Below are 5473 nucleotides of genomic sequence, written 5' to 3'. Positions count from 1 at the left end.
CACGGAACAAGAAGTGAGTGAGCAAGCTAGTGAGAACATGGCTCTTCCGGTTATGAATTTAGGAATACCGGGAGCATTTGAGGCTACGTGTGGGATTCAAGCACCAACAACATGTGCTAATAATTTTGAGATCAAGCCCGCCTTGATCAATTTGGTGCAAAGTCATCCCTTTTGTGGGAAAAGCAATGAGTCGCCTCACGAGCATCTGAAGCAGTTTGAACACTATTGTGACACAATAAAACACAACGGTGTGACCTCGGATTATGTGAGATTGACTTTGTTCCGCTTCTCTTTGCTTGGTCGTGCTAGTGATTGGCTTGACAAGGAGGTCAAGCCCAACTGACTTCGCACATGGAACGAAGTAACTAGTGCCTTCTTGAACAAGTTCTATTCTCATGGGAAAACGGGGGAGTTTCGCCACAAGATTCAATCATTTGAGCAAGGCCGTGATGAATCGCTTTTCGAGGCTTGGGACCGATTCAAGGAATACCAAAGGGAATGCCCTCATCATGGGATTCCCAAGTGGTTGCTGCTACAAACTTTTTACCTAGGATTGAGTCCAAGCTCGAAAACAAGTTTGGATGCGGGCGCGGGAGGCCCCATCATGAACAAAACGGAAGATCAAATTGAGGAGTTAATTGAAGATGTAGTTCAAAACTACCAATCTTGGCATGTAGGTGCAAGAAGTTATGATGGGAAAAGTAGGATTGAGGATGGAAAGGGCTCGGTGTACGCCATAGAGCAAGCACGGATGATAGAGAAGCTTAGCTCGAGATTAGAGAAGCTTGAGAATACACCATTTGCGGGAAGTGCAGCAAGCAAGCCACCATCTCCGTCCACAATTCCATCTCCTTCGGCCACTCTTCTCAATAAGAGGAAGGGCAAGGTTAGTTCTTATGGCTCGATGCCTCCGGGCACATTCTTTTGTGAAAATTGCCAAGACTATAATCATTCCCCCGATGCATGCCCTTTAGTTCATAACTTGTCATTTGTGGATTATGGCCCTTCGTATGAAGGAGATTTTGATGTAGAGTATGCTAATGCCATCAATGAGAGGTCTAGGAATGATAACCCTAACAATCCTAATTTTGCTAGGCAACCTAGAGGGCCCTCCATGTATGGTCCCCACCAAGGCTATGGCCAAGGAAGTGGGTATGATAACCAAGGCCGAGGTGGCTATAGAGCACAAGACTATCAAAGCCAAGCGCCCTACGGTCAATCTCAAGGTTTTGGCAATCAAGGCCAATACAACCAAGGGGGTTATAATCCCAACCATCAAGGTGGAGGGGGTTATAACTACTCTTATGGGCAATTTAGGGGTGCCTCAAGTGGGGGTTATCCTTTGAACTCGGGAGTTCCTTATGGTGCATCTCATTTGCCACCTCCCGGATTCAATGGACCGAGGACCTTTGGCAACCAATATCAATCCAACCCAAGTGGTTATGGCGTTGCACCTCCACCACTCCCGCCTCTCAAGTCGAATCTTGAGGCTCTCATGGAGTCGTTTGTGGGGGCGCAAGCCAAGAAAAAACGTTGAATTTGAGGATGGGTTCAAGCAATCCAATACTCATCTTAAGATGATTGAGACCCAACTAGCTCAACTTGCTAGCACCATCAAGGAGCAACAAGTGCACACAAGTCTCCCACCCCAAGGTCAACCTCCTAAGCAAATGTACGCAATTGTGACAAGGAGTGGGAGGACTTTAGATGATGGTGTTACGCATGTTGAAGCTCAATGCTCTAGGGGGGAAAATTCTAAGGGAGATGATCGAGTCCTCGGACCATGATGATGAGGAAGGGAAGTCTCATGTCGATGGCATGAATGATGGTGATAAGTCGAAAGAGACTACCCTTCTTCCTCTCCCAACTCCTACTCCCCCCTACCCTCAAAGATTTGCCGGTAAGAAGATGGATGACCAATTCCACAAATTCTGGGAAACCATTAGCAAACATTATGTGTCATTATCTTTTACCGAGGCACTCAAACAAATGCCCCACTACTCAAGATTCATGAGGGACATTCTTAGTGGCAAGAGAGGGTGTGAACCCAAGGAGACCGTTCAACTCACGGAGAGTTGTAGCGCTCTAATTCAGCACTCCTTTCCCCCAAAACTCAATGATCCCGGGAGTTTTTCTATCCCTTGTAGCATTCAAAAGCTAAAATTTGATAATGCTCTTTGTGATTTGGGGGCAAGCGTGAGAATCTTGCCATATAAGATTTTTGAGAAGCTTACTCTTTGTGATCTCTCTCCTACCGCTATGTCATTGCAACTAGCCGATCGATCGGTTATGTTTCCATTGGGTAGGATTGAGGATATTCCCCTCGTAGTTGGCAAGCTTACTTTTCTTGTTGATTTCGTTGTCTTGGACATCGATGAGGATGCCCACACCCCCATTATCTTGGGGAGGCCATTCTTGGCCACCGCAGGTGCCCTTATCGATGTGCAAGGGGGACTTATCACCTTGAAGGCTGGAGATGCCAAAGCTAGCTTCAAGCTCACTATTGATGATCAATGTTGTCCCAAAATGAAAAGTTGCATGAAAATCGACACTCTTGCTTGTGTTGAGAACAACCATACTTGTGCTAATTCTTCTAACGATTTTCATGTTTCTAAGTGTGCTAATAAGCTTGCTAGGTCCTCTCTCGGTGAAAAGGAAGTCCATGGAGATCCAAAGATTCTTGGGGATGAGTTTGATGATGTTGTAGCCATCCCCGAGTTATTTGAGATGCATGATGAAGATGTTAATGGAGCTAAACGCTCCAAGGTGTTCCATAGGTCGGCTAAGAAAGCCAAGCAGTCCAAGAAGGTCAAGAATCCATCAATTCCCGAGGAGGGGCATGTTGGTGGATCGTTTGGCTTTCGTCTCTTGAAAGGCGGTATCGGTAAGATCTTTGTGCCCAAAGGGGCAAATAAGTGCATGGTGACTAGTGTTGACCCAAAGTTGGTCGTGTTTGACCCCCCTTGACCTTTTTGGGGGGGTCCGTCAAGCTAATGACGTTAAACGAGCGCTTCCCGGGAGGCAACCAGGTTGTCTAACTCTTGTACTGGTTTGTTTTTGTGTGTTTTCATCTTTTTTTCTTTTCTTTTCATAATAAATATGTTGAGATGGGTGTGCAATAGTCGAGCAAGCCAAGGAACATGAATTCCAGTTCCGCGCGATCGCACGGTTGATTCGTGTGGTCGCACGAAATTGGAAAATCGAGGCAGTTGCTCCTAGCCATTCCGTGCGATCGAGCGCTGCTGGGCGTGTGATCGGGCTCGAACCGTGCGATCGCATGGTTATTTTGTGCGCTCGCACGGGTCGGGCTGCGCTGTTCTGCGATCTTGTTATTGGAAAATCCGTCCCCTCTCTTTTCATTTCTTCACCTCACTTCTCATTTCTTCACCATCTCTCTACTTTCCTCTCTACTCCAACTCCTCAAAACTCCATTTCCTACTCAATCTTTCTCACACATTTCACTCTAGACCACTCACATTCATAAATTCATCCTCATTCCTCACCTCAAAACCAATTATTTCTGATTTTTCTCAAAAACCCCAAATTTTTAGGGTTTGGTTGAACATTGATTTTGTGATTCCTTGTTGTGATTAGAGCATTGGAGTTTTCTTTTGGGTGATCTTTTCTACCTCCCTTACTTGTGGTGACGATTTCTTTCCCTTCTTTCTTCATTGTTCTTTACATTTAAGCTCATTGTTCATACTATTTGGGTGAAATTCTGAAATCTTTGATTTTGCTTGTTTGGATTTGCATGTTTGTTTTTGTGTTTGTTCCTTGCTAGTCTACACTTATTATGCATGTTTCATTGTGAATATTTGTCAAGACTAGTCTATTAATCGATTTTTGGTGAAATGTTGGTGGAATTCTTGATGGGTTGTTGTTTTTGGATAATGAGGATTGGTTGATGAGGTTTGTTTAGGTTGAACTTGAGTGATGAAGTGATACTTGTTGGTGATAATTGTGATAGTAGATTGTTGTTTTTTTTGCTAACTTAGTTTTTTTCTTTTGCCTTGCATTGTGTCTCTTTTCTTGCTTGTGTGTAGATTTTTGTCCCTAAGATTCATCATGATGACCAAGCGTACAAAGAAGGGACCCAACCCCCAAGCGAACAAGAGGAAGGCTATCACTCCTCCGGCCTTCGAGACCTACGGAATTGTTTTTCCGGAGCAACGGTCTTGAAATTACTATGAGGAATTGTCTAAGCGGAACATCCGCCCGACAAAGTTCTATCACAAGAAGACCGTTCAGGATTTGGGGTTCGAAAAGGAGCTAAACGCTTTAATTGCGGGGCTTGAGCTTGAGGATTTTGTGACCATGAATGCCAAAACTTATAAGAGGGTCACTCTTGATGTTCTTTCCTCGGCTAGGAGGTGCCGGGTGCATGACAATGGTAAAGAGTCGGTTGAGCTTCATTTCCAAGCTTTCAATAATCAACACGTGCTCACCGACGAGGCGATCAATGATTTCTTTAACATCAACCCGAATGATTTCTTTACCTCTCACCCGAACCGGGGTTTGATCGTTAATCCGGTGACGGAGTGTGTTGACAACTATGATGAGAATATTTGGTCGGGAGAGCTCACGGGAGAGGAGAAGAAATTCATTTCCTCCTCGGCCAAGTCTTCTTCTTTTCACCACCCCGCCATTCGTTACTTGAACCGCTTGCTCCTATATGCGGTCTTTGCAAAGGGGGCCACCGGATCCTTGTCTAGTGCGGAACTTGGCGCCCTATGGTTAGCCACGGAGAAGAATGAGGGGATCCTAGATTTTGGGCAGCTGTTGATCACCCGAATCATTGAGCATCGGGATGGGCAGCAGACTTGTGCGGATATTCTCTTAGGAGGGATGCTCACTCTTCTCTTGAGGGCACTCCCCGGTGATCCCTATCAGGACATCTTAGCTGAGTTGGATGAGGTTCCCGGAGGGGAGTTCCTTGACTTGAGGACACTCTCCAATGCCAAGTGGATCAAGGCCACCAAGGACGACAAGTATATTTGGATGGTAAAGCAGCGAGATTGGTGCATCCTCCCCAATCCCGCCATCACTTCTTGGACTCCTAATGTCCGGTACTTGCTTCCCCGTGACCCGCGATTCGTTGCCCAAGCACAGCGGCTTCCTCCTCCTCAACCCAATCCGGATTCTCCTCCACATGGTCCTCCCCGTAGTCCTCCTATCTTGGAGCCTTCCCCTAATGAGGGTGGTATGTCCTCTTCTTCCTCTCCTTTTGATTTTCAAGGCTTGCAATCCACCCTTGCGGCTATCTTGCAAGGACAAGAGAGCCAAGCTAACACCTTGGCTTCTCTTGCTTCACAAGGAAGCCGCACAGGGAATTCTTATCCCGATTTTGACTCGTCCTACTACGGTAGGCGGGTGTACGATTTTCATGTTGACAAAGGGGATTTTGCCCCCTATGTCAACTATCCCTATCACCCTCCCCAACAAGGGCCCATCCCTAGTTGGAATGAGGATCGTA

At 46.1% G+C, this 5473-nt stretch overlaps 1 pseudogene; it reads right to left on the bottom strand.

The window, feature by feature from the left end:
• Nucleotides 1-415: 415 nt before the first annotated feature.
• On the bottom strand, nt 416-516 carry LOC130471103 (uncharacterized; annotated as a pseudogene).
• Nucleotides 517-5473: the final 4957 nt, after the last annotated feature.

The sequence above is a fragment of the Spinacia oleracea genome, chromosome 3 (genome assembly GCF_020520425.1).
Source record: "Spinacia oleracea cultivar Varoflay chromosome 3, BTI_SOV_V1, whole genome shotgun sequence".
NCBI classification, from domain to species: domain Eukaryota; kingdom Viridiplantae; phylum Streptophyta; class Magnoliopsida; order Caryophyllales; family Amaranthaceae; genus Spinacia; species Spinacia oleracea.
Note: the sequence above shows the minus strand (reverse complement) of the source record. Positions and strands in the feature narration are given on the sequence as shown.